We start from the raw sequence: 25,292 nt of genomic DNA on the forward strand, positions 1-25,292 counted from the left end.
ATTAATTTAGGGAGCTTGCCATGGCTGCCAAATTTAATAAAAGTCAATGTAATATTATTTTAACCAATGCAGTTGAAAACCCCAAATTACAATGTCAGTTGGAAACCCTCACTGGAAAACAGCCTTACTTGCCACAGGGTTTAGATAAGCACGAGAGAGTTGAAAGTTGACAGTGTCCATGAATTTTTATCTGGGTTGTAAAGTTCTATGTTGTTTTTTTTAATTATTATTATTATTTTAAAAAGCTGAAACTTTAAAGGTTTCAGCTAGCTCAGATTTAGAGTTTCAGCCAGTTGTATTTAATTAAGTCCTAGTTTATTACTAGGGAACTTATATTGCAACTAGCAGTTGGCTGTTTACCAGTGGGCTCAAGGCTTGACATTCAGTAATGAGCTCTGGCTTGCGTTTCCCGCAGCAGCATCCCTACAGAGCTCTCGCTTCCTTTCTCGACCGAGTCTTTTCCGAGCCCTCTGTGGGGGAACTGTCTTTCCCTAATTGATCAGATTGATGTCCAGCATTTGAACTTTTCTGTCCAAATCCAAGTTTCAGTATAGATACTTTTTAAAGAAAAAATAGAAACCACTCTATTTCTTAATGATACTTTTTAAATGTAAAGGTTATCTTAACACTGAAATGCAGCTCTCCCTAGTGTCCCATTTACTTGATTCAGCTTAAGAAACTCAACATTTACACATGAAAACATTCTTTTCTAGATTCTTGATAGGTAAACTACCACTATTACAATATTAGTAATACATTTAACTCCATTGTAATTCAGAAGAGGTGAGAGAATTTGTACAGTTGTGCCCTGGTTTCCCCTATCACCACCAGAGGGATTTTTGTAGTGTGTTTTAACTTTCAAGAAACTGTTCTATTTTTGTGCTCCATTAATGGCTTCATGCTTGCTTATCCTAACAAATTGAAGACTTGAGGCTGTATATTTGACTGCAGAAGCAAAAGAACTGGTACAGTTTTGGCAGATTGGTTTGGTTAGAAAGCTAGAGAACAGCTAATTTAAAAATAATCTAATTTTTCACCCATAGATGAGGCTAAAAATCTAAGTGGAAAACAAGGCTTCTTTCCCACTGTCTGAAAAGCATAAAATGAGTCTAATGCTTCTTGTTAGACCACGATTGCCACCCTAAGTCAAAGCATCTGCCCAAGGCAATAAAATGGGATCATTATCAAAATGTCTCGCTAAATTAGAGCCTTACACAGATTCTGATATCCAAATACAGATCTATAACATTTCTTCACATATAATGGCTTTGACTTCACTTTCTCTTTCTTGTTTCCATTAAAAGTACTTTGAAATAGTTACAGGAGGATAAATACTACATATAAAAGGACTTTCTTAAATAATGCCGGGAAGTATAGAATGTTAATAGTTTGCCAGATTGCTTGGCTCTGCGTTTCTTTCCAAAAGTTTTCTTGTATAATTCCAGAAACTGTCAAGTTGTACAAATTAGTTTTCATGCAGTTTTCTAGATTTTTTTTCCTAAGATTGAACTTAAATAATACCTATAACATTTGGGGGAGACCGAAGTCCAAGTTGTAGCTACCATCATAGAGATAATCTTGACCTGTGATATTTTATTTGGAGGATTTTTTTTTTAATATGTTTGAAGAGTTCTGGCATTCTAGTTCAAGTCCATCTATTTTTAGGAGCGAAACAAAATGATGCTTTTAGTGTGCTAAAGTGTGTCCTGCTTCCTGAATAATTTACAAGAGTAACTACAGAAAATGCAAGCCATTTATCTTCCCACCTCTTTGTACCTCAGGAGAATTTTGAGCACAACCTTTTCTTGTGCTTCACACTGCTGCAAAAAATAAGCTGCTCCAGAGCAGCTGCTAGAGTAATTTTAGTGTAAAAAGATTTAAGACTAGTATCAAATCAAAAAGATTAGTTTGATACCAATCTAATCTTGCATAGGCTATTTCCAGCCTATGTGATTTGGGGAAGCATATGAACATCTTATTAGTCGTATGGTTCATTGCTGGGCAATGCTTGATACATCAGTAATTGTAAAAAAAACTGTAGACATGCTCATCAAAAACATGCAGGGTCTATTCTGGCAATCTTAGACCTTATTTGGCAAATTGCTTTTTAATACTTGCCTATTTACATCTGAAGGTTAGGCTCAGCTCATCTAAGGCTGTGTTAAATTATCTGGTGCTTTAGGCTTAGTAATGATAGTTATGATGCTATATAAATAGAAAATAGTGAAGGTCTTGAGAAGTCTAATTAGAAATCTTGCTGTGCCTATTGTACAACTCCAGCAGTACCTAGCTATGCCAGTCACTGACGGACTCGGCCTGCAGAGGCTGCTCCTAATCTAAGGGACACATTGGAAAACTATTTGGAGAAAACAAAGAGGTGAAGCTATGGTACCAATGTGCGCCTGTAGATAGCATCCTGAATGAGGTATGGTAACGAGATGGCCAGGCACACAAAAGCAGCTTTTTCACTCTGGGTAGCTTTGCCCTTAAATGCAAAAAAAAAAAAAAAAAAAAAAAAAAAAAAAAAAAAAGCAGCAGAAAAGCAGGAATTATTTTCTTCTGCTGCTCCTACCACTATATCATTCAATTCAGATTTTAGTGCTAACCAGAACTCCCCCCCTCTCTCGCTCAAACAGATGGGCTTTGCAGCATGCCCAGAACACTTCGGATTCAAATTATTTTGGCTGGGGCTGTGCCGATCCCCTCCCTGCCCCCCCCAAAAGGGGGTACCTTCAGGTAATCTGGCACTCTCTCTAAGCAACCAGGGTATAGCTTCAGCTTTTGCCCTATCTCAGCTGGTTAGCAGCACAGTGAGGGGTGGTGGCCTGTGCAGAAAGACAGCAAAGTATTTAGACTTGATTTTAATGAGAGTTAAGGGGCTGCAAATTTGGGGGAGTGGGATACTGAAGCTTCGTGGAGCAAAACTAACTGCCTACAGAGGAGATGTTTGGTAGGCAGCATTGCTTTGGGGAAGTGTCACATTTTGCTGAAAAGTAACCATGTTCTGCTCATGAGAGCTCTGAACATGAGGCAATAATAAAATACTGCTCAGTTTAGTAGCTTTAAATAGGAGTCCCAACAAGACCTGGTTTTCTAATGTATGTGGGAGCAGACTCTGGGATGCGAGAGCAAGCCACCCACTGGAAGGCCGCCCCACCTCTGCGCAGCACACGACGGTGCACCACAGCATTCCCAGGCACAAAGCCACCCCGTTAATGATGGCCTGCGAGTGGAAACATTCTGGGTCCTAATTGTTTTGTATCAAGCTTCTTTAAATTGACAGAATGTGGACTTTAAGGGGTACATGCAGAGCAGAAAAACTTAGCTGGAGTTTTATCCATGCTGTCAATTGAAGGCAAGCAGGGCTGAACACTGCTGTAGAAAATCCAGAGACATGTGATTGTTCTCCAGCCTTTAATTTCAGAACAAGATCAAGTAATCTCTAAGTACATGCCACAGCATTTGGTCATGCTTTCAATTCTCTGCTTTCCTTAGTCAGTTCCTTTGACAGCAAAATTGCCACGCTCGCTTTTTAACATATTACAGAAGAATGCTGTGGCACTGCCGTTGTACATACTGTGATTTCTGCCAACAGACTATTAAATCCATCTGTAAGACAGGTACAAGTAAATTTACCCATGAATATTTAGTAATATTTCAACCTAAGAAGGAGCCCTGGATGAGATGACCAGGTTACACCCAGAGCAAACTAGGTAGCACCAGTTCAGAGGAGACTGGGTGTGGGTGGCTCTGCAATACAATACCTTATCAGAAACTGCTGTGAACCAAACTCAGGTGGATACTTGTTGACATTGGCTATCACCCTGTAACGAGTATGAAGTGAGTAAGTTGAGCAAGCTCCGATCTCCGTTCTCCTGAATAGGTTGTCCTAGCTGTAAAAGCCACCGCCAGGATGCTTTATTCTGAAAGCAGTCCGAGCAGCGCGATGGAAGGCTGAACAAGCCATGGAAGTTAACATAACCCCACCGCAGGGAAGAAGTTTGTTTTTCATCAGCTGTGCGATACAGCAGCAAGTCAGGAGTGGGAGGTTGAAGTGAGTTTGTTTTAGTTTTCACACCCTTGTGGTTTTGTGAAAGATGAATTCTCCCAGGCAGTTCAGAACTGGATTCCCAGACAATTCTGAGAACAAATCTATGCCTGTAAAATACATTGCAAGAAGAATATTTGAACTCAACAGAGCATAAACCAACGCTTTTGAAGGAGGGGTAGTAGTGTACTAGATAGGAGCTAACAGAATGCACTACCTGGAAAAGAAAAAAAAAGCTTTCTGAGTGCATTTTTCAGAGTATTACAGCTCTGCAACACGCTGCAGTATTGGAAAGAGTGAATAGATCCTTATTCTGGAGTCAAACATACCCCTTGTAACAGAGCAAGTTCTGTTACTTGCCAGAAAGCAACTGCAAGAGGACAGACAAGCTAGGGCAGCAGGTAAAGGAAATGGTATCTAATGTGATATCTGAATCAAATTTGTATCTAGTGGTGCAAACCCACTACTGTTCACGTGCATGAAGATAGGAATAGTCTCCACGTGGCACAAAGGCAGCCTGCATTCAGCAGAGCGGGAGTAAAGGCTGCCCTGGGATCTGTATTGGTACAGGAACATCCTGGCTGGCTGTAGTACAAGGGAGAGCCAAAAACGCTGACTTCTTCAGAATAGGAGCAGAACTGGTTGTCTGCCTGTTCCTTCTATAGCAAAGGCAAGAGGAAGCAAAAAAGATCAACTGAAAGAGAATGCAAAGTATAAGAAAGCAAAATGTTCTCATGTGAAAGATAGTTCTAGTATCTAACTAACTTAGCATTGCAGTTTCCCAACTTGCGTCCAGTGCCATAGCTATCTCATTCTGTTGTGGAGACAGAAGGAGCATGTACTTTTTTTAAATGGGAGCTGTCAAGTTGGCTTTATTAAACTGTTAGCCACTCCCTTCCCAGCAGGGTTACATCCTCTAACATATCAGCTTTCAAAATCATGTTGAGCCAAAAAAGTCTGAAAAACTCCTTGAGCTGAATTCACCAGTAACTACCCTATTCGCCAGCAGAGGAACCAACTGCATATTGCACAAGATGTACATGGTGCCCCCTCTCATTGCAGTAAGCAGAACAGGACCTTTTCTTGAGCTCAAGCAGCTTGGTGTGTAACATTACCTTCTTGTCCCAGTGGGGAATTACATTAACTAGAATGAAAGCCAGAGTCACTGATACCAGTTCTGCTGGCAGGAACATGAGTAAGAGGCCTTCAGAGCAAGTAATGCCTGAGAGAGAGGGGGAGGGAACAGGGGAAGACTGGATGCTGTGGTCACAACGGTGAGGATTTAGCATCATGCTGTGCAGCAACCGACATTACACCTGTTTCAAAACAAAGCTAAAATTCCCATAAATTTCCCATGGAGACATCTCTGAGCACCTCCTCTGCTGCACCTGCTCAGCCTGGTTTATCTTGGAAGACTAAAGTGCCAATGGCCATCTAAGCCACAGATAGGAATTTAACAACAGATCAGTCTGATCTGCGGTTCTCTACACATGCGTTATAAGTGTAAGTAGACACTGCACCTTCCTAAACTTAAAAACCAGTGTTCACTGCAAGACTATTCCAACCAGGTTGTGGTGGTTTATTTCTGGTGAGTAATGTTGCCAGTATCCCAGCAGAGGGAAATCTGGAGACATTGTCAAAGGCACTGTATCCAGAACAGGTTTCATTTTACTGAAATAATAACAGCTTGTCATAAATGTACTAGATTTAGTTAGTAAAGGCCTTTAAATGACAGCAGACAATGATTAACATGTTATTGCTAGCATGCATTAGGAGATGGTTGTTTTTAAGCTGCACTCTCAAGAATAAGATCTGCAGCATTAAATACATTATCATTGTTACTTGTCTTTCTATAAAAATTTAGTCTGGGCAAGTTAAACTTGAGTTCTGGCCATTAAGCAAGAGGGGTTATTTGAGATTTTTCTTTTCAAATTTTTTTTTTTTTTGTATGTCAGAAATAGTTAACAACTTCACAGGAGAAAGCAAAGACAAAAGGTACACTTTCATATATCAGAAGCATCAGGCAGTACTCGAAGGGATACATGCTTCTGGTGCTTACATTCTCTGTCTACACTGGGAGCCCTTCACCACAGAAGTGGAACAGTGCCAGGAAAATGGTCATAGCCAGGGTGTAGCTACTCTTGCAGAACTATACTTGCTAATGATAATGTAAGATAACTTCCCCCTCCCTCATTCCTCATCTTCTGCAGAAAGAAGCCAGACCAGTGTAATGGTGTCTACATGAGGGGCTTCTGCTGACTTACCTATGTTGGGCAGCAATAGTAGCTTCATCTGCCTGAGCAACTGCCAGCTTTAACTGGCAAGTCTGTAATGTAAAACCATGTGAAAAATGGAGGCTCTTGGCTAGTTATTAGACTGAGAAAGAGGAGTTATTTCATTATTATTATTCTAATGTAAAGGAATTGGAACAGAAAACCACCACCACTGTGGCTTAAGATTAATTTGGTTTCATGTTTTACCAGAGTTTTTCATCCCCTTAAAAGCTGCCCAGCACCAAGCCAGAATTATTCAAAAGTGATAGGAAATTAAACATTTGCAGAAGCAAACAACCACAGACTCCTACCCAATTTACTGGGCAAGTCTCCTTGGCTTGCTGTGCAAGCCCTTGCCACAGAATTGCACTCCAGAATTTGAAATTTCATTTTAATAGTGATATTTCTGCAAAGAAAAAACTTAAACACATGTGGAGTTGAAGCACGGACATATTGCTACCTAAAGCCCAGCGCACTGGCTCACCATCACAAGGAGCTTTATTTCCAGTGGGCAATTTCTCTTCCTCCCTCTGGCCTTTGGCAGAGGCTACTGCGCCCAGCACTGCAGGAGCAGCCAGCAAGGGCATGGCTGCTCCCACCTTCCTGCAGGTCATAGCATAAGCCGAGATCAGCAGCAATCTACACACGAGGCAGAAGCAATGGTAGGTCTGTAAACAACATGTTTTCAGTTTAGCCATCCCCACTATGGAAGCTGTGGGCCTGTGGATATTTGTTCCTTGAGCAAAGCTGCTGCCTTTTTTAATAGTCACTTTTAACCTAGGCCAGTTTCTTGGTCTGGGCAACTTCTGGCTTCAAAGTTTCACAAGCCTCACAGCTAGGAAAAACTGAGGGAAGCACGTGGCAGTGGGGAGAGGCCAGAGGACGAGGTGGCAGGGACTGCTGGCAGCAGTCTTGCCAGGAAATACCTGCAGAGCACTTGCCAGCAGCAGGGTTGGGGACAGGGCAGGTAGCGGGGGGCAGTAGCTGCTTCTGTGACTGCAGCTGCATCTACCTGTAAGCGGAGTTAAACAGTACATCTAAGTGTGTGAACTGCATCATTTGTCTCCAAGATGAGCCAAGAAGTCAATAACAATTTACATGTTTAGTCAGCTGTTGTGCAGAATACTCAGTTCATGCTCCTGCCCCCATTCCTGAACACCCTCTTAGCTGTTTGATTGCTCCCATTCGTATTGAACTTGGAAGCTAGATGTTTTTTAGCACCAGCTTTAGCATTTCTATGTGAAAATCCCTGTCATCAGTACATAAATCTGCACCAAACTGATCTCTTTCATTCTGTACTTTCACTGAAACAAATGGCATCATGGCATGTTTCATTTCAAAAAAAGCAAGCAACTCAATTTTTCAAATCTGAATTTCTATCTGTAATGCTGGAGTGCCTTTTAATCTTCTGGAGCAACTCTCAAGGCCTTGAGTTGTGGTCAGTACAGGAAAACTGTATAGTCCCCTGCAAACCCAGATTTCTACAACCTGTGTATCTGGGAAATTGGGCTGTCTTGTAAATGCTTGGGAACTCTTACTTTGAGACATCCTTTTCTTGGGGCCTCTTATTTAGCAGGGCACACTACATCATGCATACCCAGTGCTGCTGAGGATAAAACAAACTTTACATATTAGTCCAATTCCCTTTAATTGCTACCTCACACTGTAGATGTGATGAAGGTGCCAAGCCCTGTGCTGCTACTGAGGAGAGTCCTGTTTCAGCATCACCTAGAAAGGTCTAATCATTAAATTATTTGAAATATGGGGTACAGATAGGTCAGGGATGAGGAGGATTTTACACCTACTGAGAAAACCACCACCAGGCTAAATCAGTATAGTGTCAATTCAGTTTTGGTGGCTGAATCTTCAGTAGATTAGTGTTTCCTTCACATTTGTTGCCAGAAAACAAGCTCTCCTCGCTTACTACTACAAAAATTCAGAACATGCACTTTAGGATGTAAAGCTAGGTAACAAGCCTTCCCAACTGGCAGTGCTGCCCAGAGCTTTGATTTATCTGTACAAGGAATGAGTGCAAGTATTAGCACTAGCACTTATATGTGCTTCCACAAGATAACTGCTTGCTGTCCCAGACAAAGCCTTTATCTGATCAGCAATTCAATCCTATCTGCAAGTGCTAGGTCAACAGGTTAATTGGAAATTTGTGACTGGCTTGACGGTCCAGGAAGACCGCAGCGATGCCTCGCAGGTTTGTATTTGTAAGCCAGAAATATGCTGAGGTCAGTAAGTCAAAGGGCTCAGAGAGGCATCACCAAATTGTTTCAATTCCTGTGTCAGCAGAATCCTGTTACTATTTAGTATTTTGAGATTTACTGCCAACGCGGACCTTCTAAAGCAAAGACCCCTGAGGCTAGTGATTATATAATTCTCAACAGCATAACAATGCTTTTTGGATCTTTGCAGCTCTTTTGCCTGAAGTCAGCAACCTGCAGGTTTGGGAGGTCTGCTTTCCTCAGTGATTTAGGGCAGGGCATTTGAGCTAGAGATGCTCAGATGCCATGGAGAGAGTGAGCTGTGTAGAAAGAACACCAAAAGGAAAGGATCTTGCTTGGACAGACGCATGCTGTTATGGGTAGACACCTCACTCAATTGCTTTTCACCTGTTCAGATGCTGCTATTATCCCATGCAAACCCACAGGTCCCTCCTGTGCAGCGTGGTGCTGCTCTCTTAGCTGTAGCAGCACATGGTTCTACCCCCCACCTCCAGCTGTTCCTTTGGCAAGAGCCAGCCCTGGTGCTACTGCTGGTTTAGTCTTTAGTGGAATGATTGAAATGTGTATGTCCTTGGAAAGGCTTATGCAGTGATGGTCCAGGGAGTCCCTTGGTAGTAGCTTTAGGCAAGAAAGGACAATATACATGACCAATACCCATGCCATGTTCTGCAATCTTGCTAAGCAAGAGAGTACAGTAACACTTCTAAATTTTAGTCTGCCTTGCATTAAAAACATAGACTTAATTGCTTTTGAAAGCTTCCAGTGTGTTAAAGCTTTAAAATATGAATTAAGCCTTTCCAGAAGTTCATCCTCCCCATACCATATGCATATGTCTTTGGATGTCTGTACCACCAGAAGACATACCATAAGAGGTTTGGTGACTAAACACAATCACGTGGTGATGCAGAGTTCTGCTTCCTGCTTCACATTAAGCCCAATTCTTTAATCAAAACATACAAAGGAAGAAGAGCTTCCTATGGTGCATGCAAAGATTTTTAGGTCAGATTTTTTAAACCTGCATTTACACTTGCTTTAAAGCCTTACTAGATTTTCTATCTGTAGCACTGCTGTGTTCAAGTGCAGTAGCTGTATGGGAAAGTGTTTACAGTGTATGTTAACACTGCAACACACCTAATTTTTCAATACTGGACATGGAAGAAGATTTAATTCTTGCTACCATGCCAAGCTTGCTCTGTAGCTTTTGGCTGTTTTGGAGTAAACCCGTTTCCCCTCCTCCTCCCCCCCTTACTATTTCATGAAATCAGCAGTTTCTGCTAATTCTTAAATGTTGTGTCATATTTAGTTAGCAACAGGGAAAACAGTGGATCAGATTTCTGTTGAGTGAGATCTTTCTGATAAATTATGTACAGAAATGAAGGATCTGCTGCTTTTACTGTCAAAACCACACTGATTGCTACCACTGTCCAGGGCTGCTCAAAAAAATTTATGTCAAAATCATCTCAGTTTTATGAGGACAGTATATGCTAGGTGACATGAGTGAATTGTGGTTGGGGAAGGACATACTTAATATTCCCATTTTCATCTCATATGTTGAAAATAAATAATCAGTTTAAGAGTGCTGTTGGGGAGTCACAAGAAGAAGAGATATTTTGGGCTGAGAATATCACTGTTCCTTCACCTATTGTACCTGATCTTAGTCCAGAAAGTTGATATCTTCATCTGTCAAAGATACAGTAACTCAGTGGTGCTTGGGCTCTCTGACTCACAGCCTTTCCATTATTCTGCTAGCAAGGAGGAGCTAGGCACCCACATCCCCAATTTCTGAGGAATTCTGTCTTTATTAGATACCCCAGGAACACTTCTTGCCGGTAATGCAGCAAGTCTAGTAACTTAGCATAGCTTAAGACTTATGGCAGCTTTCTGAATTTTTGTAAAATGCAAATTTTACAATAGTTTGAAATATTTCTAATAGAATTATGGAGAGAAGATGGGGGGTTTTAAAAGCTATTTTCTCTTTAATCTTAGACAAAAGAAAAATTGGCATGTTAAACATGCAACACCAAATGACTTGAGCTAATACTTTGGAATAAACCTGATGGTGCTCAGGACCTTTCTCCTCCACTCTGCCCCCCCCCCCCCCCAAAGTAACTAAAAATTTCCCTGGCAACTTTGAAATATATTCATGTGTGTGCACATTCATGTATAGCCAGGCATATGCTTGGACGTATGGAGGAGCTTGTGTTTGAGCAGCCTACTCAATGGACTTTCATCAGGCATTTTTATATGCATGAGAACTATCTGCATACATGGGAGCAGTTAAATCTATTGTTTGCAGTACCTTTATATTTGCCAAGAGGTTCAGCATTAGACAGGCTTGCTCCAGTGACAAACTAGTCCAGACAGTTGACCTAAGGTGCAAAATAAAGACAGGAAAAACCTTCATAATGGTTGTATTTATGTACTTATTCTCCATTATTTGAGTAAAAGCTGCATATGACTGCTAAGCCTTTTATACTTTAGGACCTGACTCAGGACATGCCACAGATATCCTCATCTAGTCTGTGTTGTAGATACCTTTCACTGGCACCACTCCTACATGGACAGCTGTATCTGAGCTGACCAAAAACCAGGCACTTGCCCTTTCAGCAAAGGGATATCAGAAGGGACACAACTGCTTTGAATGACTTTGACCAAAATGAAGATAACACTGGAGCTCTTCATATAGTGAGGGGGTAGGGCAAAGAAAAACCAAGTAGTTTTGGTTTGTTTGCTATGAGGATGATCACATTCCTACAAGATGGTGTTGGAAAGAAAACATGAGGAAATTCTGCTTAGAAAGAAAGCATGAATCATTTTTTGTACTCCTGTTCTACCACATATGAGCAGATAGCCTTGCTTTTTCAGAAGTTTTAATATGAGCAATAGGAATTCTCTCATCTCTCTCCTCTGAGAAGTCTTCTTTCATTGGAAAATTCCGCAAGAGCTATTTCCAAGGAAGAATGACACTGAAACAATGTGGTTTCCCTTTAGACTAGCTTTTTAATTACACTAGATGCCATCTACAATGTCCTCTGGCTTGGTGTCTGTATTTACTATACAGTAAGTTGGTTCATGGAAAGAAAAGAACTAGATTAATGCCCACTTAAAGCTTGGGCTTGCACACCTCTCTCCTACAGAAGAGCCTGTGATAATGTAAAATTTATCTAACACTGCAAGAGTTACAGTTTAGACAGTTTTCTCAACATGGGCCTCACATTCTGAGGGTATAGAAAGGATAAAGCCTATAAATGCAATATATTTTAAGGACTGATTAACAGATTACATACTCTTACTGTGGATATCCTTCAGTTTGGTCTGTTGCCTTCTTCAAAGGAGATTCTACCACAATCTGAAAGCACACAATTTTGAGGTACACTTCCTTGTATTTGTGGTTTTTCTACCTACAAGTAATATTTTCTCTTGCTTTGTTCATTCAGATTTCCCTGGAGAGCTTACAGAGATTGTCTCCAACTGTGCAAAGCCTACCAATTTATAGGTCCTCAGCCTCAGCTGGAGCCTCTAGGTATTATTACAATACCAAAAAAGTTATTATGCAAATGTTTTTTAAGCATCCTAAAGCCCTTGTTCTCCCTTTAGAGAGATTTATCTATATCATTTAAGCATGACATTACAGATATAGTCCGAAAATTGCTGCTGATACATATCTTCATTGCATGCATGGTCTGCCCTTGAGGGAAGGCACTGGCTATGCACGCTCCTAAATCAGGAATGCAGCCTACACTTACACCACTTCTGGCAGAGTCAGAGAGTTTCATTGGCTTTACCAGTTAAGGAAGATTTATACTGGAGAAGAGACTTCAGAAGTGTACCAAAACAATTATTAGCTTTTGACACTAAGCTCTTGTATTTTGGACCTGCTGTTAAATGGAAAGGAACAGCGGAAAAACTGAGAAGAGGTTAGCATGACCTGGCCTGGCTTCAATTTATGTTTAAACAGCCAGATACAACCTCTACTCCTCTCTGGCTTTGCCTTTTTCTTCCTTTGCAATCCCCCAAACTATCAACAAAAAAACCAGGCTCCAAGTTGCACTCCAAAATAACTGTCCCTTTTCGGTCATCTCTCATTTTGGAGCCAACATTATACCATTCATACTTGTGCATGGCAGCAATTTTCTTAATTCTACGAGACTGCTAATAAGGCTTATAGATACTGGTTAGCGCAGATACCAAAGTAAAAAACCACCACCAAAAAAAGCAAAACAGAAGTTACACTTCTCTCACTTTAGGAGGTACATGTTTCTCTGACCTTCTGGCTCCTCATTTGCCACTGCTAAAGATGTATGTAGCAGTGTATTCTTGCCACTTTGTCCCAGAAACTGGACAAATGTCCACAACGCTCTCAGAATTGCCTATAGCGAGGATCATTGGGTATACAGGAGCACTGACAGCCAACTGCATCAAACTGTATGAGAATCACATGCATCTAACTCTCTTCCTGCATTTACCACTGGGAGTTATGGAAGAGAAATAAATGGGTGCCCCAGCATGCTGACCAAGCTGCAATATCCTTTTTCCTGTTGGTAGTATTCACTTGCACATAGACACTGTATATAGGCACATGCATTCTGATTTGATACAGCAGATGAATATCCCACCTGAAAGGCAAAGGTCTCAGGTGTGTCCCAGATAGGAGAATACCAAATACAGGCTTGTGGTACCTGAAGCATCTGAACAGCTCCTGGCTGGTGAGCAAACCCTCTTCAAAGTGCTCATTCCTGCCTCAGTCTGGCAAAACTATTTGTGCATGAACAGGACTACAGAAACAGAATTCAAGAAGCCTGATCTCTGATTGCAAGAGGAACAAAGAAATGGTAGAGTGTTGCCCATGGTTATGACCTTTTCTTTGAGTCAAGGTACACACTGTTGTATTGTGAGCACTTGAGCTAGAGACTTTTTTTGTCCTTAGTAGCCACAGGCTGTTTTCAGTCCGTGTTTTTCTTAGCTATCATAGATCTGAGCACTCCACACAACCCACAGCCTCATGGCCGAGTTCACAGCCTCCTTGTGAGCTTGCTGCTTTACCCCCAGTTTATTTGGGCTCATGACATACACTGCTACCATTCTGTTTCCCCTCACCATTAAAACTCTTACCTAAAGAGGCAAAAACCACAAAAAGAAAATAAAAGAAAGAAATTGCCTGTGTTTTTAGCAGTTTGTTTTGCTACAGGCACATTTCCATCACCACTGCCTGCGGAAGAGGTCTGTGGTGTTTGAGGAAAAAGCCATATTCTGCACACATGCTCCAAAATCAAGTGCAAAAATAGTAGGAGGTGTATCTACAACAATGTGTGGCTGCTGAGTCTCCACAGTCCATCCTGTATTCAGGAGCTCATAACATTGAAGCTTTATCTTCATCTTGCATCCTTCCTCAAGTATCTAATAATTTCTCAAGCTTTGAGAAAAGACTTCTCAATTTAGTATGAGAGGTCAACTCCCCCATCAAGTGCCACCCCCATGGGCATCAGATCCTGAGACCTCCCAGCCCAAAGAGGTTCCTCTATAGCAGATGGGACCCAAATGAGCTACAGAAATACTACTCTTTTATGGTCACGCACACACACCTCCCAGGATGCTGCAAACACAAAGATGCTTGCGATACAAGCTTCTGCAGAGCTTGACAGTTAGTGACTGCAATCTCCAGTCTGACAGTTACTGCAGCCTTAAATAACTTCTCTTCAGCTAAAATAAGGCCAAGGCAAGGGAAAGGAAAATAGTAATGAGCAGCACACAAAGTCATGGGGCTATCAGAGCAGAAAAGCAAGCAAGAAAAAAATAAGGCAGCAGCACTGGCAACATAGGCTGGACTTTGGCCAAGAAAGGTACTCAGGCCAGCAGTCTCAGAGGGCTTGAATGGGAAGGAGAGGAGACTGCGGCAGGACATGCACCTCCAATGCGGCAGCGCAAGCTCAGCAGTCAGTGCTCAGCTCTCAGCAGAGCTGTGACAAGCGTCCTGCTTTGATGCCTTCATTCAAGTCTCTACAGTCACGTTTTGTGAGAGATGCAGCTCGAGAGAGAGAGACTGGGCTGGTTTTACCAGCGTGGGAAGAGCGTGGCAGCAAGTGGGAGGCTGGTGGGAGAAACCAGTGCTTGACAGATGTCAAAGCTTGTCTTGCTACAAACTAGCACAAGAAAACAGGTGTTATAAACACGTGACATTTTCACACTAATCTACCTATCTGGAGCATACATCACCCTGCTTCTTATTTTATGAAGCAGGGTCTTTATTTGCACTTTACTGCAGGGAGCAGAGCTCTCATTCGCTTGACAAAAGTATCTGGTGTCTCCTGATGGTCAAAGGTGCACAGCCAAATGCTTAACTGCAGCAAGACCTGAGCTTAAGGCTGATCAGGCTGACTCCATATTATTTTGTGTAACCTCTCACCCAAGCAGAGCCAATAAGAGGCTGGAGCATGAGTCAAGACTTGGGCCTGCTGGTGCATGTACAGTTTTGCTCCATGTGTAGTATTCTTGAACAGCATATTTTGAAAACAGCATATTCCCTTCCAGTTTAGGAGTGCCTTTTCTTCCACCTAGCCAGAATAAAGGTGGTTTTATACTGACAGCTCTTCAAACTTATTTATAGGGAAGTAAGAGGTGAAAGATGTCCAAGAACAAGGATGATTTTTGACAGTGGGGAGTCAACTGTTTAGCAGCCCTAAGAGGAGGCAAGAGAAAGAGATCCAGAACTTAACCAGACTTGTTTATGAAAGATAGCATAATAGTCCGAGTTACTCATTTTATTCTCCCTCCCCCATATGTATATATGCTAGGTAGTGCTTACTTCTGAGTGCCAAATGCAGCAGAAAATATGTAGCTTTTTCCTTGTATTATAAATTCATTGGAACTTGTTACTGTCTCAGTCTGGGGGAGGGAGAAATACAGCCTGCGGTTTCCTTTGGTATGGTCTTCAGAGATATGGGACAGCCTTAAGGGACACACAGCAGAGCCTTTGTATTTCCGATGCGGTGATTAACTTAGGGCAGTTGAAATACTTCTGCTCAGTGCATCTTGCAGGAAACTGATAGGTCACAGTCTCTGGCTGAAGACCATGCTGGAAATGCTTAGGAGCAAGGCACGTAGCTAGAAGTGAGGATGCACAGAGCAACTGGAGATGGCGTTGCCAGCAGAAAAGCATGGTAGCTGCCAGTTAGGCTTTTCTATTTAAGCTCTAGCACATGAATGTAGTACAGTAATATGGCATATACATCACTATATCAAACAGCAACTCTGTTTTAACTTTTAGAGTGTACATTGTTTTCTGCTGCCTTTTTCACCTCCCCTAGGAGCTGAAGGCTCCAAGGTCATCACAGAGCTAGAAACAGCAGGTTGTTAAAATCCTCTGAAAGAGGCAACCATGAGAAAGAGAGGCTTGTTGTGGGGATGAGGGCACAGCACGCATCCCAGCTTTGCCCAGCTCAGAGCCAGCCATTTTAAATTGATTTGTAGCAGAGAAGTTAAAGGAAAGTGTTCAAGATGAACAGGATAAGCAATGTTACACAGGGGTTTTTCCTTCACCTACTTGCTTTTTCAGGACTTTAGGCCTTTTAAAGACTGACAGCCAAGTGCTCAATAAGGAATGAGGTTGCCTAGGTTTGACATCTAAGGTTACCCTACAGAAGCTGCAGAGTGGTCTGCAATGGCAAGGAAGCAAAGTCATACCCCTTCAAAAAAAAAAAAAAAAACCAAAACAAAACAAAAAAAAGACCACACACAAACACCATACAAAGTTTCATTATTTTTGTCTGGATTAGATCATTTCATTTTTCCTCTCATGTAGCCTGAGAAACCTGTGCCCCATGTGTCTGTTTGCTCCTTGCTAGTTGGTGTCACTTACCCCAAAGAGACACATGAAGAGGAACAAGGGCAACAGAAGATCATGGGGGGATGCAAAACACTTGCAGTAACCCCAAGAGACCTCCAAACCTTTACACACTACTTTAGCAGGCAAAATCCTCAGTATAGCCTCAGAGGGAAGTCAGAGGTGTTAATAGGAACAAGGGTAGCAGATTTCTTAGTGCAGTGTTTTGAAGACAGAGCTTAGTGCTCACCTGGCCACTTTGTGTGCAAGAGGAGCGCCGGCACACTAACATGGGGGCTAATGCAGTAGGAATGGGGCAGGCTAAGAAAGCAGGTTCAAGGTAGCATTAACTCTCAGGCACATGGTAGTTAACTTAAGGTAGTTAAAATACTTCTGCTCAGTGTATGTTGTGGAAAATGGACAAGTCACAGACTGTGGCTGCTGGGGCAAGTTGACCAGGAAACACACATGTTGCACAAAAGCTCCTGCAAGGAGCTAAATAATCCTTGAGGCCATCAGCAAGCGAGCTGCATCACTCATCTTAGTCACTCCTGCACAAAACCCAGCCCTTCACCCCTTTCTGAAGGGGGCTGCCACAAAAACCTCAGTTTTTGGTCAGCTGCAACAAGCTCACACCATTTAGCTTGCCATCCTCCTTGAATCATAAGGAGTCATCTGCCTCCCTGAGCCCTCCTCTCTGCCACATTTTCACCAACCCAAAAGGCGTAATCACCTGTCCCAAAAGCATTCCCTCCTTCAGGGCACGACCATAGTACCGCTCCAAAGACATCGCCCACCTTCCCCTATCAAGGCAGGCTTACCTGACCAGAGAGAGCTGGTACAGCCTAGAAACAGAGACTACTAAACTTTCCTTTGCTCACTCTGAAGAGCCCCTGCAACAGCCTGCTTGCTTTTGCTGGCTTTTATACTCAGCCACTTGCTGCAACATGGGGCAGCTGGGCAGCCACACTGTGTGCCCGACTTCTTAAAGAAACACAGTCCCACAGCATACACCTTTCTGTGCACTTTATCCTCCAGGCAGGCTGGGATTTTTCCATTGCTTCCCATAACCCATGAATGCACAATCAAACGCACTTGCCAATTAAAGAGCCACGAACAATCAAACTCAATATTCACATTGCATTCAGCTACAGGAGCAAAATGGCATGACCTAAAGTGCAAACCTCTAATGAGAGCGTGGAGCTACATGCAAAAATCGCATTCCTCCACTAGTTACCCTGTGCAGAAGGAAAATAGATGTGTGTTAAGCTTTGTCTTCGGGCATGCGGGTTGGCATTTCTGCCATCACGGGCATGGCTACGGGACCGTCTTTCCACAGCCGCCTGGCAGAAGGCAGAGCTTGGGCCTGCGTGCTGGCACATCATCGCTTGTGTTAGGAGCAACTAAAAGCTGGATTTGAAGCAGGGATGTAAAAGTGAGAGGTTCTCTCCCGCTCTTCACCCAGGCGATCCTAAGTGCTTTTGCTGACATAAATTAGCAAAGTAAAAGTTAGCTGCGAAGGAAAGTGACCCTTAATGAGACGAGCTGTGTCCTCTCCCGGCTTAGTTCCTGCAGCCCTTGTACAAATAAATTATTTCATTAAAACAAATGAGGCTCTTTGACAAGAGTGATGTGACCCTTTTTACTTTTCTCAGAAGATCTGCTTTTTCATATCTTGTGGTAATTGCCTGACGTGATAGAGAACCCTCCTGTTCCCCTGCTGCGTCTAAAGCTGGCTTATCTTTCTGGGTTTCATGGCACAGCATCCAGGCAAGGGACAGGGCAATTAGCTTAAGGGAAAAAGAACTATGAAAAAATGTTAACGGATCCATATAATTATTAATACAAAATAAATTAGTTTTACTTTTCAAAGCGTCTATTACACATGTGTGCTTGTGTGCCTCACTGAAGTAACCTTTCAGTAAGTGTTACCGCGTTGGGAAGGGAGGCTGTGGCCGGGGATGCCACCATTTGATGCAGTGCTACAAAAGCAAAATGCTGTGCTGCTGTTACCCTTCAGAGGCTGCTAACCCCCAGCCGAATATCAAAACACTGCTAATGCTACCTGCGGAGCATTCCGGGAGATCTTTAGGGCTAATTTACCTAGGTTCTTTATTGTAAACCTCACTTAAATACATTAGTTCCTGCTGCTTGTTCCTCATAATCCCTGTGAATGTGGCTGTGATGCCATTTACAATGGGGGGATTAAGACTGACCTCAGGTGGGAAAGAAGCAGCATCAATAGCGGATAAAGTCTTAAGAAATAGTTTTCAGAACCCCCCCTAAGTAATAGGCAGAGCAGGAACAAAAACGCAGATGACGTGGTACACCAGAAATCAGTGCAAAGTCATTCAAAGGAAAATGCAAGGCAGTGAAATCTTGGACCATGCGTACGTATCACTTGGCCTGAGGAGGAAAGACCCATCTCATTCACAGGTTCATTTATGGTCAAAAGATTTAACTGTAGGATTCTGACTTGGAAAATAGCCTATATTCAGTCTGGTCTGCTGTGAAACTGGCTTTACCTTGGCACAGTGAGCTATCTAATGCAACTGCCTGTCCAGCACGACCAGTGCCCACTGTCCAATTATCCAAATATTTATCACAACTTTTTAAACATCTTGTGATGCAAACATCAAGATTGCTCATATCGTGGGGCTTTTATAGCCCATATGGCATGGTTTGTTGGACAGCACCGTGGAAATTTCCTGCTTACAGAGAAGCATAAATTTAGCAGGCATGTCAGGCCCATGGAGAAGGATTTCTCTTCATGGGTGTGGATAGCTTTCCTCAGCGGCAAAGCTCTCCAAAGGAGCAGCTGCACATATTTGATCACGTTTTTTCCAAGAGCAGTGACAGCCCTGGCCATCGTATTGATAAAAACCAGCTCTGCCCGCCCTGCCGCTATCTGAGGGGGCTGCAGTAACCCTCCTCGAGGGGGGCAGGAGGGAGAGTCCTCCTCGCTGTTATTTCTCAGCCGGCCTTTCCCTTGTGTTAGCCCAGTGCCCTTGCTTAGAGACTCTGGTTGCAGAAGGGCTTTCTTAGCTGACAAAAGGAGCTGTAAGCGTCTCGTGTCAAGTGGCTTTGGCATTTTGGGTTGGGAAAAAACATCGTTTCAGCACTGGCCTGGCCTCCGCCTTGCTGTGGATGAATATTCGGAGTGCCGCTATGCAGGAGGCAGATGTGTGTCACGTGCGGAAACTGAGAAGGGCCTCATGGCCCAGATAGCTGCAGATCCTAATTCTTAGAGAAGACACGATTGCGTCTCATTATAGCACAGGCCTTGGGGACAGCCAGCACCTCGGGCGGCCGGGAGAAGGATCTGCTGGGATAAGGCAAGGGCAGTATCTATGTAGGTCAGCACAGCTTCATGTCGCTCTGCGTGCTTGGCCATGCTAGTGTATTTTAAAAGGCCAGAAAACCTGTTTAAAATTAAGCTTTGCTAAAACAGTCATCTTGATGCAGCTCTGAAATTCTAGGTTTTACAAAACCGTTGCATCGGCCGCAGCGTTTCCTTCCATCGCATATTTCCACTGCTCTGGTTATGATTCAGCGGAGGAGCGAGGGAGCTCTTAACCAGCCCATGGCATGGTTATTTAATTCCCCTCCAAGGACTGCACTGGGCGCGCTTTGGCAGGCTCCAAGAACAGCAGCATCTGTGCCATGGCTGAGAGATGTAAACAGATAAAAGTGGGTGGTTCTAGCTAATAAAACGAAATACAGGGACTTTGTCCCTTACCAGCAATATCATCCTGATTGCAGCTCCAGCAAAGGGGTGTGGAAATGGACTGCTGAATAGTTTTCTAAGAGGTGTGAAGCAGTTGTAATTTCTGTTGATTTTTTCTTTTTTAACCCCCACCCCTGGAAGTGCACACAGGTACCCGTCGCATCTGAACACCACCCTATCTATGTTCACAGTAAGAAAAACTAGTTTGTGTTTAATAGACAGGCTTCCAAGCTGTCGAACAGAGCTTCATCTCACAGCTCTGCTCACCACGGAGCCCTGCTCCCCCGGGCTGCTCGTACCCCACTGTTACAACAGACCCTGCTTATGCCATTTGGAGACCGAATGTCGGCTGCAGCTTACAAAGAGAGTGGAAAGCTTGGCACCTACTACCTAAAACAGTGAAAAATGAACAAGCCTTGCTGCATTGGACTCTGGTTTTGTGCCTGTTGCCAACAGCTCCTTTTCGCAAAGAGTACCGGGGTAATTGGTCAGGGTGCGGTGCTTGGCCATGGATCCAAGGTGTCCCTCCTCCCCCATCTCCTGTCCTCCCAAACCCAGAGCGTTGCTGGCTGAAATGTGGTCACAGACTCCCTAATTCCACTTTCTGAAATGTTTTTCTCCTTTATGAGTGTGAAGGGAAATGCCACATGACAACCCCTCCATCCATGCGTTATCTCTGCTGCTTAATGCACCCCCCCCCCCCGACAAGAGAGGACTCTTACTGCTCCAGCAGGTTAAACCGTGACAAGCGCAAAAAGGCTGCAGCGTGCCAAAAGGTACATTAGCATTAACCACCTGGGAAGCGTACACTTCTCCAAGGATTATGAGTCTTTGCATGTTTTATTGCAGCTGTAAAGATGTTTTGCTAAGATAAACTGTTTCGGGACATTTCCTAGATTTTACGAAACTGTTGCATTAGCGTTTACTTCCATCACGTATTTCCATGTGGCTGATTCAGCCATTTCCCGAGAGTTGTTGCCGTTTATGAAAACTGGGTTGAGCACTTCAGAATCCACTCCAAGTAATACCCACCTTTCCTCCGAGATGTGACATCTTGAGAAACATAATTGCATAACAGCCTATTTCACGCGTTTGGTGAGGACGTGGCAGCAGGTAGGAAAAGAGAGTCCAGATCCTGTATGGAGCATGAGGGCTACTCACACCATTGCTGTATCATCAGATCAGCGACGTACTCAGTCACTTCCCACCAGAAACTGCAAAAATGCAAAGTGTGTTTATATCTCCTAGCAGGTATTTCAAATTATTTGCAGCCTCGAAAGGCTGTTGTAATGGTGAGGGATGTGAAAAACAAAGGAAAAACCAACCACCCCTTCATGACATTGAAGGCGCAGCTTGGGAGAAACCATGTGCGTTCTCGAGAAGCAGTTGCCCGTGGCTCTGACATGCACAACGCTGGTAGAAAACCGGCACTCACTGAATGCAGACGTTTGTACATGAAGCTTTTTTATTGCTTAGTGTTTTGAGGAAAAATAATGTCTATCTATATAGTGGATCGTTCTCTGCTTCATGTTTAAACACCTCCTCCCATTAAAGTCACTGTTACTCTGATAAAACCTATTGTAAGCCTTTACTTCTATCTATATCTTCTTGAAGTGCTAGAAAAATCCAGGCAAGCTGACTTTGGTGTGACCTACCAGATCTCCTATAGCGCTGTGTGTGTGTCGTGGCTTACGAAGAGTGTCTTCTACTATGGCCAAGTCCCAAAGGTAAAGCATCCACTTCACATAAAAGAACTAACATGCCAAGCATAACAGTCTACTTTTATTTTCTGCTAAAAGGCTCTCTTAATATCTTACTATCTAAGGAAAGAACAGCAGATTTAGGGAAAAAAAATAACTGGGCTGCAGACTATTCAACTTTGCCATGAAAAGCCCCCACAAAACGCTTGAATAACTGTGTCATGATAGCTGAACTTTGCCCTTTGCGTGACAGCTCAGTTGTTCATAATGTGGTCATAGTTTTCTGCACCATATTTAAGGAAGCAAGTTTGGTGTTCAGCTAATTATTGCCAAGTCTACCAGCACTCTGATCTTCTGGGCTCATTTGAGAACCTGTCTGAAGTCTCAATTCGTAATTTCTGTCAGCTTGCCTGAAGGCAGAAAGTCACATCTCGCTTAGCGGCGATGGGTGCAATTAGCAGCAACGGCAGAAGTGAGAGAACCACAGGGCCGGGGTGGATTCACTCCCAGTGAAAACCACTCAACCTGGTAACTACACTACCGCGCTAAGCGTAGCCACTGCGGGCGCAGCATAGTTACCAGGTTGAATGGTTTTTTTTCCTTCAGAAAGCTTGATGCTGAAAGTGCAATTACGACTGTCTTTCAACAGCCAGGTTAAGCCACCAGTGCCCCCAAAAGAGATGATTTCTGATCCCATGCCACTTGCTCCTATGCTCGCTCTGCACAAGCATTAAGAAACTGATCCAGGTTAAAAAAATTTGGCCAAAAAATAGGTTAGTTCCCAATCCAGTCAGCTGTATAGCCAAATCAGGCACAGTGCTGGCACAAAACTTGAGAATAAGTAGGTGGGACCAACCTCATTCAGTGCAACCGACATTCCTTTGAAGCACTTCTACTAATCCTTGGCAGAGCCAAGACATCATATTCAATATGCTTTAATGTCATTGTCACTATATAGATCTACAGCCAGGACTACGTTATGCTTGCATATTATAATTAGGGATGCTAAATACAATTAAGTATTCATCAAATTATTTATTGAATAGTGCCTATCTTTAAATAATGCATTCAAGCATCTGTATAGCCGACTTAGTAATGTTAGGTGACCATGTGCACATGTAACCACTGAGCACTTTGCATCATGAATACTGTGTCTGCACAGAGATTTCTCCTTATTGCCTAACACAGAGTGCTTGAAGAACCCTCCAAAATTCAGCTATAGTGACTTCAATGCACAGACTGTTATTCATAGAAAAAAGTTAAATTTTCATTAAGTCTCATTCTGGGGAATCTTACTCCCTGCTTGGAAATAACATCATTCAGCCACACTCAGGATTGCTTAACTTCCAAATAGCCCACATTGCGCATGGCCTCAGGCCCAGGCAGACAGGTGAACTCCGTAACTTCTTCAGAAAGAAGGTAGTACTGTGCTGAGCCTTCTTTTTAGGTGTTACGGGTGCGTAAGAGCAAGGCCATTCTTACCTTCAGTAATACACTGGTATAGCTATATTCTGGTCTGTGGTTGCAACCAGTATGTTTTCGCAGAGTTAATACGAAGCCTCATAAACTCTTATCCCAACTGCCAAGTCTTTAAAAATCTTTATTCTGAAAGTGTTTTCTGCCCTGATGTAACTGTCTGTGCTCAGGGAAATTGCATTATACCACAGAATCTGCAATCTAGACCAGATTTCATCATTCTCTCATGTTAAAAGCAGTTTCTGAGGAATAATAAAATGTTAAAGAGTAAATGTGCATGGTTTTCTGTGGTAAGCCATGATGACAGAAAAAGGGACACGGAATGAGAAGTTGGAATTTTTGTTGTTGAATTTCAAACAGATGCAATAGCCCAGCTATGAGCTGGAACTCCAGAATCCAGGGCCGTACCCGTTCTTCTGAGATCCTTAGCAGCAGCTTTTGATCTGTGGGCACACATGCTACTTGAGCCTTAGTCCTGGCCCCACTTCTTCCACTCAATTGTTTTCACAAAAATAAAAACCTAATACTCTTTTCTTTGGTGAATGCGTGCTATTTCATCCTAGTTTCAGAATGGAACATAGTGTGTGTGTACATATATATATATATATTTTAAGTATATAAAGTTCACAAAATCTTGTGAGCAGCATGTGTAATAGAGCTCTTCAAGGAACATGAAAATCAGGAATCACAGTAAGGCATTAACAGATACAGATTGCCCCTGAGGTTGAAAAAAATTACTGTCAATTCATTAAGAGGCAGCTCTATTCAAAGCCATACACACAAAATAGTAAAAACAAAATTAGACCCTGTTCCCCCCAAAAGAAATGGAGTACTCAAGTCAAGATAATTATGTTGTGATGAAATACGTACTGTACTTGATATGAATGTGTCAATACGCAGATAGGGTGAGATCTATGCTTTCCTTAACCGTTAATTTTCTGGGTCTGAGAGGTGTTTTTTTTTTTTTTTTTTTTTTTTTTTTTTTGGTATATTATACAATGGCCAAGTGCAGTGCCACTGGGGAGCAAGACTATGTTCAGAGATTTGGGTGCCAATTCAGCATCTTCTCATTTTAAAAAGATGCAACAGGACTGAACTGCTTTAGGCAGCTAAACAGGCTATAGACTAAGCATGAGCAAGCAGACTCCCTTGAAGAGGTCAAATAATTTATTTTAATAAATGGCTAAAGCATCTTTTAATCTTAACACATTAATCTTAAATGCTTTAGTAAGCCTAGTGCTTTGTGGGTGCAGTAACTCCTTTTTGACCTTTCTTTCTTGGATTTGTGAAAACATTTATTTCAGTAGTGAATACTCCTATAATTCTGGCTAAATCATTGTTTCTTTATTTGCTTTTCCACCAGGGTACACAGTACAAATCTTCCATAACCTGAACTATTTAAAAAAATGTTTTGCAGTTGATCCTTATCTCATGGTTTTCTCTTGATCTTTCTTTCCTTTTACAACTAGCTTTTTTCCTTAACAGCAGCTTTTTTCCTTCAGCAGCTTATCACATGGCAGATAATTCAGTACCATTCTTAAAAACAATTTAGCATGAGCTTAAAGTAGTAAATTGGTTCCTGAGGAATTAACTTTGAGAGTGTAATGAATTAAGCAAAACACAGAGTAGATGGCACTGTGCCTTGCAGGTAGATTTAATGGATATGTACATATTATTGTGATACCATGTTTAATTGGTCTTCTACAGATCACCACAGTAAAATAATCTGCATCACTATCAAGAGCAAGGAAGCAGGAAGCCCAAAGGGGAGAAAACCTGCATGAGAGGTTTTGGATTTGTTTCATATTAAGAAACCTTCTCTGAAGTCCTTACAGATGCCCCTGGTAAACACACTAAATCAATGAAACAAAACTGCTTATAAAATTAAGGTTTAATCCACTTGTCAACAAAAGGGTCGAGTGGCATGAAAAAAACTCACGCCTGCAAATTACTTTTTCTTCTTACACTAACAGGTTACTCTTCTGAGAATTTTCCCCAGCAGTTTGTCTGTAGGATGC

The 25,292-nt window shown here is 42.5% G+C and overlaps 1 long non-coding RNA gene across 1 annotated transcript in view; it reads right to left on the reverse strand.

Annotated features, from left to right (window-relative positions):
* The window catches only part of LOC135324236 (uncharacterized), a 37,353-nt gene extending 16,046 nt beyond the window's left edge, over positions 1–21,307 (reverse strand). The window contains exon 1 of the long non-coding RNA XR_010385604.1: positions 21,131–21,307. This is a non-coding gene — a long non-coding RNA (uncharacterized LOC135324236). The remainder of the gene's footprint in view (positions 1–21,130) is intronic.
* Positions 21,308–25,292: the final 3,985 nt, after the last annotated feature.

Source organism: Dromaius novaehollandiae, chromosome W, assembly GCF_036370855.1.
Source record: "Dromaius novaehollandiae isolate bDroNov1 chromosome W, bDroNov1.hap1, whole genome shotgun sequence".
Taxonomy (NCBI): Eukaryota; Metazoa; Chordata; class Aves; order Casuariiformes; family Dromaiidae; genus Dromaius; species Dromaius novaehollandiae.